General features: G+C 52.0%; 1 long non-coding RNA gene across 1 annotated transcript in view; it reads right to left on the reverse strand.

Moving 5' to 3' along the window:
- LOC122221856 overlaps nucleotides 1–11,863 on the reverse strand; it is a 29,608-nt gene extending 17,745 nt beyond the window's left edge. Inside the window, exons 1-6 of the long non-coding RNA XR_006203475.1 lie at nucleotides 11,464–11,863; nucleotides 10,023–10,090; nucleotides 7,721–8,776; nucleotides 6,573–6,718; nucleotides 4,741–4,905; nucleotides 3,957–4,127 (exon numbers count right to left, since the gene is read on the reverse strand). This is a non-coding gene — a long non-coding RNA (uncharacterized LOC122221856). The remainder of the gene's footprint in view (nucleotides 1–3,956; nucleotides 4,128–4,740; nucleotides 4,906–6,572; nucleotides 6,719–7,720; nucleotides 8,777–10,022; nucleotides 10,091–11,463) is intronic.
- Nucleotides 11,864–12,187: the final 324 nt, after the last annotated feature.

The raw sequence follows: 12,187 nt of genomic DNA on the forward strand, positions 1-12,187 counted from the left end.
AAAGTTTTAAGACAACAACAAAGGAAGTCCTTGTTAGGGAGAAACCCTAGGCCCAACTGGAAGACAGAAGCAGGCGATATCGCCCCCTACCGGCTGGAGGAGTCCCGGATTGTCCACACATTCTGGCTTCGTTTATTGATCTGTCATTGTTGCTTCTCCCACGCCAAGAACATCAAAGCCCTTTGGAATTCTCTCAAAGAAAGAAGTCAGTGGTCCCCGAGGATCAGCCTCTGCCTCGCTCCGGGAAAGGAGGCTCGAGGGGAGCTGTATCACTGGCTTTGTGTCAGACATCCTGAAATGGATCCAAACCCATCTTGAACCTATTTCTACCTTCCTCCTGAACCACCTCTTGGTTAACATGTTCCATATGTTCCTTTCCCTGGTGGAAAATAGGCTTTGCTTTTATTTCAAAGGGCATCACTGGAAAGTCTGGGGGGCAGGGGCTTTGTTCTAAGACAAGCAATCTTTGGGGAGCTCTTTTAAAGAAGCAGAGATAAACATAAAGATTTATATACAAGATGTTCACCGCAGCATTATTTATAATAGCGAAAGAGTGGAAACAGTCTAAATGCCCAACGACAAGGGGCTGGTTAATGAAATTATGATCTACCCACACAGTAGATATCACAGCCATTAAAAGCCAGGCTTTTGGAGATTATTTTTATAGAAATATCCAATCTTTTGTGAGCCCTTCATAGGTGCCAGGAGGCATTGTCTCTGCTTTCCGTGTCTTACAACAGCCCTGTGAACAGAGCTTTGTCTCCATGTGACACGCAAGGACACTGAGGCCCAGGCAAGCCAAGGTCACACAGCTAGGGCTACAGCTGTGCCACCCTAGAGCTGCACCGTGACGTGACGTGCTGCGTGCTGCTGCCTCCCTCTCACAGAGATTCGTGGAAATTCGGAGCCTGGGGAGTTGGAGGCGAAGTGGCGAATTCCTTCCCGGATCTGCGGCACGCTTTCAGGAAGGAGGGCGGGTCGGGCAGCACCCCAAGGAGCGGTGAGGTCGTGGCCGGGCAGCTCTCACAAGGAGGGTTCCCAGAGGAGGAAAGAGCCCAAGCAAGTTGTGGGGAGAGTTTAGCAAGCACGGAGGACGTGGGGATGGTTAGCACATCAGGTATGTTGTAACCACACTGGAAACCAATAGAGAAACCACAAGGGACTGGGCTGAGCCCTGCGGCACGTGCCGAAAACAGGGACAGTGACCATCGAAACCTCTAGTGTTAGTGAGCCCATCCAGACACCCGTGCTGCGTGCTATTCCAGGTGTCTCATTAAATCCTGAGGACCACAACCTTTCTTCGGGCTATCGTCATGCCCATTTCACAGGAGAGAAAACTGAGACCCGGCAAGTTTGAGTAATGTGCCTGGGGTTTCGACCGGTGAGCAATCGTGCCGGAGTTGAAGCGTGTGGTGCAGAGACCAGCGGCCACGTGCTTACCCACTGGGCAACCTCCTCCCTCCTGGAGTTGGGGGGACGGGGGGCGGGGGTGGCGTGCCAGGCACAGGGATAGGCGTTCACGTTTATCCCCCAGCAGCGCATGCTGTTTTGTGTTCCATCAGCTACAGCTGGCCTCCTTCTCTATTCAGGGAAACCATTCTATATGGAAACGATTACAGAGCCTCCTGAGTTTATGAGAACCCCCAGGAAGCCCAGCTTCTAGCAACACCAGAGGTGGGGGAGGGGAGAGATTCCTCCACATTTGGGGAAAACCACCCAATGGCCTCTGGTTCCTCCAGCTGGTGCCGTGTGAAGTCCACGGGGCATCGGAAACAAAGGAACCTCGCACGCCCACCCCAGAAGTCTTGGGCCCCTCCTCAGACCCAAGATGCTGGCTCTGCCCCCGTTAGCCTCCAGCCCTAGGGGCCTCAGCCTCTTCCTCCAAGATCGGCCACCTCCTACCAGGTCGCCGGGCTCTGAACCGGCTCCCCAAGCCCGTAGCAAAAGGGCCCAGCCCTCCTGCACCCCTGCCCACCACCCCCAAGGCAGGCTCTTCTCAGACCCTTTACTTATCTGCTTTCACTGTCCACAGTAGCAAACATGGGGATTTTTCTGGTCTGTCTCCCTTCCTGAAAAGGTGAGTGGAGGTCTCTGTGGATTCTGACTACTGTGCACCTGGAGGGCAGGCTCACCGGGTCTAATAGAACGGACAGCCCTTGGGGGCCAATCCAGCGCCGGCACCCCTCCCACCCACAAGCCCACCCCCCAACAGACCCAGAGGAGTAGGCTCTGGAGCCCTGCTGTCTAGGACACACCCCCTTTCTTGGCCCCAGGCCCCCTGCCCCGAGGCACAGCCCCTCAGACTGCCCAGATCCCAGCGACCAGAGGGAGGTCCTCTTCTCCGCCACTACAGGGCATTTGGCGGTGAGGGGGAGAAGCCGGGCAGTGGGGCTCTCCTCTACCAGAGACAGCTGGCCCTCAGATGGAGGGAAGAAGGAGGAAGGAGAGCCGCGAGTGTGGGAAAAGAGCCTTAGGCAGGACTCTGCAGTTTTGGACTCTTAGTTCCTCAGAAGTGGGGCTGAAGCTTTCACCCCTGGGTTTTGTGAAACTTCGCCATCTCCTTTCCACAAGGTCATCATTTGGCTTGAGCAAAATGTCCCTTGCAGCCAAATGGGCCCCAGCTAAAGCAGCCTGAACTAGCCCATCGAGGCTGGAGGGGGCCATCCCCCCGGAGGGCTGTTCTGAAGGCCTGGGCCCTACAGGAGCGTTCTCAGCTCGGGGCCCCATCCTCCCCAGACCGGAGCAAGGCAGGGGGCATTGTGTGGGGAAGGTTGCCGCTGAGTCCGTGGAAGTTCAATGGCACTCTAGACTTGCTGTACGATGGGCTCAACCCCAGACAAGTGCCTTTCACGTTGGCCTCTAGGACTTCTGCAGCCTGCCTCCCCTGGACCCACTCGCAGTTGCCATCCTGGTGGCAAAGCCTGATTAATCCTTTATCTCATGCTTCTGCATCTAAAGTAGCTCCCCGCTACATACAAGGTAAAGTTCAAGTTCCCCACCACGGCGTTCAAGTTCACTGTGTACCTCCTGCAGCCTTATCGCTCCCCATTTCAGATTCTGTGTCTTAGCTGGATAGAACTCCATGCCTTTGCTCATTCGGTTCCCTCTGCCTAGAATTCCCTTAGCTTGCGTCTCTGCTTTGCTAACTTCCACTCCAACTTCCCAGGCTGGGGAAAAGGGTTCCTCCTCTGGGCTCCCGTACCTCTTGGCCTCACTTAGCCTGTCAAAACTCAGACCAGACTACGCTGTCACTGGCTGCTTTCTTGTCTTTCCACTGCACTATGGACTCTCCAAGGGCCAAGATCACCACTGCTTCCCTCTTCCCCAGTGCTAGGTCCGGTGTAAATTGGCCTCTGTCCACTCGCCCACCCCACCTCGTGGTTACTCTCTCCAACCAAGCTACCGATTTCCAAGAGAATGTTCAGGCCACCCGTCCGGATCTTAGAGATGATGCAACGAGGCTCAGAGGCTTGCCTGGTGCCCTTTGAACCCATCCGTTTCTCTGTGACAATCCCTGGCTACCCAGCGGGGCTTTGCAACCTACCCGTTTGCTCAGCGTCTGTCCCCTAGGAGACAGTGATCACCATACTATTCAGCTTCTAGCCCAGAACCTGGCCTATAATAGGTGCTTAATCAAAGCGTGTTCGAAGGAAGGGGCAGGGAAAGGCTTTCACGCTGAGAAAGCCCACCAGCCCCACGATGGGAGAACAAGGCTTAACCCCATTTGGTTTCTCTGCAGCTTCCAGCGAAGAGCTGGGGACACAGTCAAGCGTCAGCTAGCATTTTCAGACCAAATTCTACACACCATGACTTTCTTCGGTATTTGTGCTGCGATTTACAAGGCACTTTTGCAAACATTGACCTACTTAATTTTCATAATAATCATTAGAGGCCTTATAATTTTTTTTTTTTTTTTTTTTTAGATTTTATATGGAGGAGCCAATCCCAGGCCTTACCTGCCGGCAGCCTAGCCCACGGCACACACTCCTATCTGAAGTCAGAGTCCCGCTGCCTAGACAAATCCATATATGTTACAGGCATCCTTGTCCACGCATGGTCCAAACACAGCATGGTTACATGATTGCTGATAGAAACAGGGAATCCTCAGCGAATGAATGGTCTTGCTCCTAAGATCAATGGCCCAAATCAGAGAGCCCAGACACCCCCTGCCTCGTAATTCTGTTCTGCGATTCCCTCTGCCCCCCACCGAGCCGTGAAACAGCAGTGCCCGAAGCAGCCAACCGCTCCCAACCAACCCTCTTTCTCTAGCTTCTCCTGGAGCCTGCTGACCTCAGAGTCGCCCTTCCCAGACGGCAAAGCTGTAATAAGGCAACGCTCAGAGGTGGCCACCCATCAGAAGCTTCCAGCCCCTCCCTCATCCCAGAGGCCAACCTTTGGTCAACAGTCTCTTCTTTCAAGAGAGAAACTACAGAGTGACCGCCAGCAGAGAGAGAGGGACTGGTCAGTTGAGACTTGAGGTTGAAACCTGGCCTTGCCACCAAATCGCTGTTTTTGCTTGGGCAAGTGGCCCCCACCTCAGGTGGCTCCCTTCACAAGGACGGTGGTGGCTTCCCTGAGCCGTCCATTTCCTCTTTCCTGCCAGGCCTCTCGATAACCAGCAGCCACAGTTCTGGGGCAGGGAGAAAGCTTAGGGCACTAACAGTAAAGGTTCCTCCCTTTCTGCAAAAATAGCAAACCAACAATAAAAACAGCAATAGGGCATATGTACTGTTTACTTACACAATTTCACACCATCTTCGCAGAAATGCTAAGAGGTGGATATTCCTTTTGCTCCCATTTTAAAGATGGAAAACAAATTCTCAAAAAAAAAAAAAATATTCCGTTTCGTCCTTGGACACACAGCTGGAGACAGGTAGAAGCAAGATTCGAAACTGGGCGACTTATCTGCAGAACAAGAACATTTTAGAACATCATTCTTTTCTGCTGGTCTCACCAGCTCAGCTTGTCCTTCCCCATAGAACATTTATAAAGTTCGACCACATACTTGGACACAGAGAAAAAAATCTTTTAATTTAAAACTGGAGAGTCTATAGGTCGCATTCTCTGACTGTAATCCAAAATTTTTAAATAAAAAAATAATGTGGCTGAAAATATTCTTAAGTGCTTGGGAATTAACAAACAGAGGTCTAGATAACCCATGGATCACAAGAAATATTAAAACGAAACTCAAAAACCATCTAGAAACAGATGAAAAGAGGAACATTTTATTTCAAAACCTACGGAACCCCCAAAAAAGCTCAACTCAGGGGGAAATTATGGCCTGAAACGCCTTCCTTATTAAAGAAGAAAGACTAAAAATAAAGGAGCTGAATACGCATCATAAGGAATTAGAAAAATAAGCCAACAAAAAAAGGAAAGCACAAAATGGGAATTGACCAATAGCTGAAATTAATAGCCCAGAAACTAAGAGAAGGGGATAAAAAAAAAAATACACCAAACAAGGGCTTTGAAACCAGAGTTGGTGGGAGGGAGAGGCCACTGGTATCTTGGGGCAGGTGAGGGCCCCCTGATCCGTGAGGGTCTCCCTGGAGCCCCGCCGGCCAGTAACGCAGGCTCCTGGAGCTCGGGGTCCCGCCCCCCAGCAGGTGGCTTGTTCCCACCGCACAGTCTGGCGATGTGACTGCCCACCCGAGACTCCTTGGCCTGGAGTCGCGAGCAGAAATAAAGCTCCTCCGTCTGGGCTTATTAGGCAAAGGAGGCAGTTTTGTGTTTTCAGCAATGAAAGCTGCTGCGGTTTTGTTTTCTCTCTGTTGCCAGGAGTCAAGAGGAAGTCTGTGGTTAGACATCTTCGGGTGGAGACGTACACAAACACAGAGGCTAGAGATGAGCTCCTCGAATTCAGCCCGCCCGGGCCCAGCCCCATGGAAGGAGGCTAAGGAAACAGAGCCTGGGGCAGGGGAAGGTGGGGGGAGAGACACCGTGGAGATGCCCAGACCCGCAGCCGCACTCAGCCTTACTCTATCCGCGGCCCACTTCCCTTTCCCATCCTGACAGCGGGATCCTGTAGATCCATTTTTTCTTCCAGGCATGAGGCAACCCGCTTTGCCTTCACTCTGTCCGGAGACCGAGGTCAAATGATCCCTGTGAATTGAGCGCCCGTCTCAGTAGTGGAGCCATGGCAGGCACTGCGGGCCGCCACCCGCTGTGGGTCCCAGCCTCTCCCTCGTTTCCATCAAAACCTTGGATTTGTTCCTGGTCACACCTCCACAAAGTGCTCACGCCTCCAGCCTCCCGCGTATCTAGAACCCGGCCATTTGATTGCACTTCTGGCCAATGAGCTATTGCATTCCTAAGAAGACTTTCCCATTCTTCATTCCGGTTCTTCCTCTGTCTCCCTTCTTTGTCCTGCCTGGAGCTGGCATGCAACCCTGGAGATAGGACACCCATCTTGTGTTTATAAGGTAGCAGCAAGAGGATAAAGGGAGAACAGAAAGGCCAGGCCCTCCACGGCATAATCCCATCACCTGCCACCCTGCCCTGTGCTACTCTTGTGTCCAGGGAAAAATAACGCTGCATCTGTTAAAACCATCTGTAGCCGGTGCCCCTGTTACCTGCCGCTGAATGAATTCCTTCTTGAAATGACAACTTTGGTCTTTGTAGGGTTTTCGAAATGTTTTCAGCCCGTCTTCTTACGGGGTCCTCACGGAAATTCTTCAAGGTGGGTCAGTATCTTTCTTCCCGTTCTCAAATGAGGAAACTGGGGTGCCATGGATGTGAAATGGGTCAAAGAGTTAGGGTCTGAACTCCTGCACTCTGTGCCTCAGTTCATTGCTTCCCCACCCCCCCCCCAAAAAAAAATCCTTCTTCCTCTAAGCAGTTCAGGGCTATCCTTATCCTCACTCTACCTTGCCTCACACAATCTTGCACACAGAAAGCAGAAATCCCTCAGGAACCAAGGAGCATGCGAATGGAGCTTGGTCCCTTCTAGTGCCAGGAGTAGACATGCTCTTTTATTTTAAAATCCATCACTTCCAACCAAAGGATCTGGGTTCAAGTCTTGGGATTTCCCCCCTGAACTTGCTATGTGTTCCTGGGTGGGAACAATCTCTGAAAATCTCCCTGCCCATCTATACAGTGAGAATGGCAGCCGGTCTCCTCCAGAGGCTATGATAATAAATTCAGAGATATATGATAATGTATGATGTATGACAATAAGCTCTGAGATAGTAATCTCGAAGCACTCAGGATGTCACGGAGAACACTTTGCACATGATAAAGCACAGATGCCCTTATTACGGGGCTGTTATCATGATGACTTTGGTCTGTCTCAAGGCTGTGACTCCTCCCTCAGCTCAGCTCTCCTTGCGGTTGACATGTAAATTACAGATATGCTTCACATGCCTTTGTGACTACTCGTCACCATTTGTCGACCTCAGGGGAGCCGAGAACGTTGATCTCATGAGCATATACCTTTAAGCAAGGATAATGTTAGTGTTATGATACTTACTTGCTCGTTAAGCCAGGCTATTTGATCTCCTAAGGTCTTTACTTTCTTAGTGACCAAAACTTATCCATTCATCCACTTTCCAAAAAAAGAAATAGACTCTGGGCTGGAGACTCTCAGGGTTGCACGGGACTTAAAAATCATCTGGTCCAGCCTGCCCTCCCACACCGAGCCCTCCCCTTTCTGGGATGGCGTCTCATCTTCATGCCCCCTCCCCCCAAATCCCCGACGGGCATCGAACCTCCACGTGCTCACCTCAGAGACAAGGGGTTTGCTGCCTCCTGGGGTGGTCCATTTCTCCTCTGAACATCGTCTGCTAGAATACTCTTCCTCTAACAGACACTCCTTGGCAGACACAAGGATGTGTTCTTGGCAAACTTCTAATACTGTGCACATTTGACTGTGTAGGATGGTGACTGGCAGAGTCAGTGGGGGATGAAGAAGCCCACGTGAGGTGTTACCAAACAGGAAGTGCCATCTGTGCTGGATGATGACAGTCAGGGAAAGCGTCAATCAGCTGCCCCGGGTGGCTCCAGAGACAGCTTCTTCCTTCCTCACATTAAAGAGCTCAAGAATAGCAATTACTCCGTTAATTCTGACGCTCTGACTATTCACGGGGCCAGGCCAGGCCATGTGGCAGTGACAAGACTGAAATCTCAATCTTGAGATGGAAGTTTATTTCTTGCGCGTATCAGGTGCCCCGTGAGTTGCGAGACCCTCCCCCTTTTGGCATGCCGTCTGGAACACGGGGCGTCCAAAGTCCCTATGGCAAAACGAGGAGGCACATCAACCCGCGATTGCCTTCGTCTCAGCCCATTGGGCAGAATAAGCCGTGGGGCCCCAATCTAGCTGCAGAGGAGGCGGGGAAGTGTAGCCCGGCACATGGAATCTGTGGTGAGTGCTGTCTCTCCAGCCAGCCTTCCCCCAGGACATCTCAGGGTATGCCATTAAAGAAACGAGAGTCAGCCCTGTGGAGAAGAGGAGCCCATGGCCATGGAAATGAACCATGCAAGGTGATGGGGAACTTTTGGGGGAGGCCCTCTGTCTGCTGCTGTTCACTATAAGCAGCCATCACACGGCAATCTGAGGTAGGATCTGTACGCACGGGCGGCCAGGCTCTTCCACCCACAGCGACCATGTGCTGACAAACACCGAGGACAAACTTTGCATGCAGAGTGTTCCCGACGTCCCCGTCATCCCTCCCGTCGCCATATTTGCCCCACACACCCCACTCTCCAAAAATGCGGTCTTGGCCTGCTCTGTTTCTTCTCATTCAGCTCCCTCAGAGCTCCATCTTGGCCAGCGCAGTTCCTGGGAGGAAAGGAAGGGACAGACAGTGCTGGAGAGACCCAGGTCGCGGGGGAGCATCCTGGCTTGCCAGATCAGTCTCTGAGTCCCCCCACCCTGTCGGAGGGAGGAATTTGGGTCAGCAGTGAAGTGGAAAGAAAACTCAAGAAGAACATAGAGGGGGTAGGGAAGGAGGGACCAGAAGGAAAAAAAAAAAAGACATAGGTGTTGAGTCCTTTGTGTATAATGGGGGTGCAGAAAGTTGAGAGTCATGGCGTGTCAGGTCGATTATGGATGCCTGGGGGGTTTGGGGTGCCTTGGAAGAGTCAAAGTTTCTAAAGAAGACTTGAAGCCCAAGATAGTAAGAGAGAAAAGGAAACAGGGACCTCATTCTTTTTCATCTCTTTGAGAGGTGTGCCTGAAGATGGAAAGCTCTCTCTTTCGCTTGCTGGATTGGGCTTCTTTGAATGTGACTTCATGTAGAAACGAGGTCACAAGGAATCCCCACAGGTACTCAGGTTACGTGAATAAAACCCGAAGTTGAATGAGTAGCGTATTCTGGAGGCAGGCAAGGCAATCGGACAAGAGCAAGAAGGGGCTGTAATTGTTCAGAAATAGACTAATACGCTCTGGGGATGCCAGAGGATGAGGAGAGTGTCCAGCAACAGCCAGGAGCCACCTCTCCACCCCCAGCCTCTGGGTCAGAGAGCCCGGTGAGCTCTCTGCCCCTTTCCCTGACTCAGGTTTCCAGACCTGAGCTCCATTTCCTGGATGCAGACTGACTCGGGAGTATCTCCTCCCTCCCCCACTCGTTGTACCTCCACTTGGTGGATGCTACAGTGACATTAGCTTTGCTGGCTGCCACCTCCCCCCTGTTGACTCATACGAGACTTCCTGCCAACTAAAAACCCAGCCTCTTTCACTTATGCTGTTGACCTAGGTATCCCACATCCTGTGTGTGTCTGGTGGGTATTCTGAACCCCAAGCAAAGGTCTCTCTTGCCTTTCATCTTGCTATGCATGAATTTGAGCCCATTTCAGCCTGGCCAAGGCCTTTGCAAACCCTGCCTCTCACCTTCCCTGAAACGTCCACCCTTCCCACTTTCCCACACGCCCCTCGGGGACAAGGCGGTTCAGCCCCATGGGGGAATCACTTGGCCTGTAAAAGGGGTAACACAACCTGTCTTAGGGACGCCATGAGCAGTAAGTCCATTCTAGCCATTGGTAAGTGTTGAACAGGATGTGGCCCAAGACAGTGTCCCTTGGCATACCTCATCTGGGCTGCTCAGCTGGGCTCATGTAGTTAGATTCAGCCATTCCTCTTGCACATGTGGGTATACTGTGGGAAACAAGGCAAATTCTGCATGAATTTTCAAAATAAAACTTAAGATTTATGAGATGTTTCCTCCAACCTGAGGGTCCAAAGTCACTCTCTGCCCTTTGAAAGTCACCCCACTAGCCAGGCTATTTGGATGCACAGAGACAAAATGGCGCCTCTTGGCTCCCTCAGTACTGCAAGGAAGAAATCTAGCTCTCTAGGGCACCTGGGTGGCTCAGTCGGTTAAGCATCTGACTTCCGCTCAGGTCATGATCTCACGGTTCGTGAGTTCAAGCCCGGCGTGGGGCTCTGTGCTGGCAGCTTGGGGCCTGGAACCTGCTTCAGATTTTGTGTCTCCCTCTCTCCCTCTCTGCCCTTTCCCTGCTAGTGCTCTCTCTGTCTCTCAAAAATAAGTAAATATTTTTTAAAAAAGAAACGCAGCTCTCTACTTTCAAGAGCTGCCTCTTCCCCTGGGGCCCACTCCTCCCCACACCGCTCTCTCCCCAGCTCCGGGAGCTCTCCGGATACTCAGAAGGAACAACCTCAGCAGCTGGTCCACTCCCTGCCACAAGCGACGGTCCAAATTGTGGCTACTCTGACCTTGATCTTCAACCTCACTCCTAGGCTAGCGATGCAGAAGAAAGCACGGGACTTGGAGAAAGACAAGCCCACGTTCAAATTCTGCTCTCTTTCACCAGCTGACAGACTCAGGAAAGTCACCCACCCCCCGCGATCAGATTGGCAGGACTGCAAATTGGGATAACAGGACCGTCCTCACTGGTGGTTGGGAAAGTTACGAGGAAGGACTGGCTCCCCATCTGTCTTCAACCGCCGTCCCCCACCACCTCCCTCTCTGCCTCGATTCTTCCCAAATGTGAGATTCTCTTTCCTTCTCATTTTTACATAAGGAAAAGAGCCGGCCATCAGGAGACCTCACCCGACTCGCGACGTGACCATCAAGTCACTTATGTGAACCGTGCCTCGGTTTCCTCACCTTTACATTGAGAGGCCTGAGTGAGAGATTGATAATGTCAGCTTCCGCTGGTTGCATGCCTGCTGTGTGGCAGTCATGCCATAAATGTCACCTGTTTACATTAATCCAGTGGCTCAAGGAGGCATTATTATGTGAGAAGGAGCAGGCATAGCACCCATGAGCATGGGCTGTGGCTAAGGCTGCTCTGCCCCATCCCCCTGCTCTCCCTTTGGCTGCTTCATGGTCTAAGACGAGTAACTCAACCGCTCTGTGCCTCAGTTTCCCCTCTGCCAACAAGGGTGGTCATGAAAATTAAATCGGATCCTGCACCCAGAGGCCTCACCCAAGGCCTGGCACACGGGAAGCCCAGCATGGCTAGTTTCCCAGAGGATGTGAGGTATCAGAAACCTGTCTAAGGTACCCGGTGCAAGACCACGCAGCTCCAAGACCGTGCCCTGGTCCACTGCAGAACGCAGTCTGTGCGTGACCGTGACTGTGGAGCGTCCTCCAGGAGCGTCTCCGGTGTTGACTCTGGAGTTGGTAGGCTGGTAGCCTGGTGTCCAGGAGAAAAGGATGTCGAGGGAGAGGCATCAGCCTCTGGGGCACTAAGGCTTTCCCCCCACCCATGGCAGGCTACCAAGACCCCAACAAGCATGCCCACGGAGAATACACACACACACACACACACACACACACACACACACACACACACTGCAGGCGCCATATTCTCAGCTCCACCAGCTTCAAGGCTCCATCCCAGAACCCAAGACTGCTACAAACAGACCTTTGAATCAATCGTCCCATCCATATACTTGCCTGGGCCCCGGCCTCTGCTGGGTGCTGTGATGGACACATAGAAGAATACTCTTCAATGCCATGTTCATTGAGCACTTGCTATGTGCCAGGCACTGTGACTTTAGAGGCAAATAAGTCAGGGTCACCAGACTTATGGATGAGACTAGCGCATGGCACAACACAGAATACAGACCAAAAGAGAAGTCCAAGAAACTCTTTACCAGTACAGGAGACATAAGCGGAGTCTTAGAATCCTAAAGTGTCGACATCCTGGGGACAGGGTGGAGAAAAGGTTTTCCAGGCAAGAGAAACAGCTTCGGTTCTGTGTGGAGGTAAGAGACACCCTGGCC

Source organism: Panthera leo, chromosome B3 (assembly GCF_018350215.1).
Source record: "Panthera leo isolate Ple1 chromosome B3, P.leo_Ple1_pat1.1, whole genome shotgun sequence".
NCBI lineage: Eukaryota > Metazoa > Chordata > Mammalia > Carnivora > Felidae > Panthera > Panthera leo.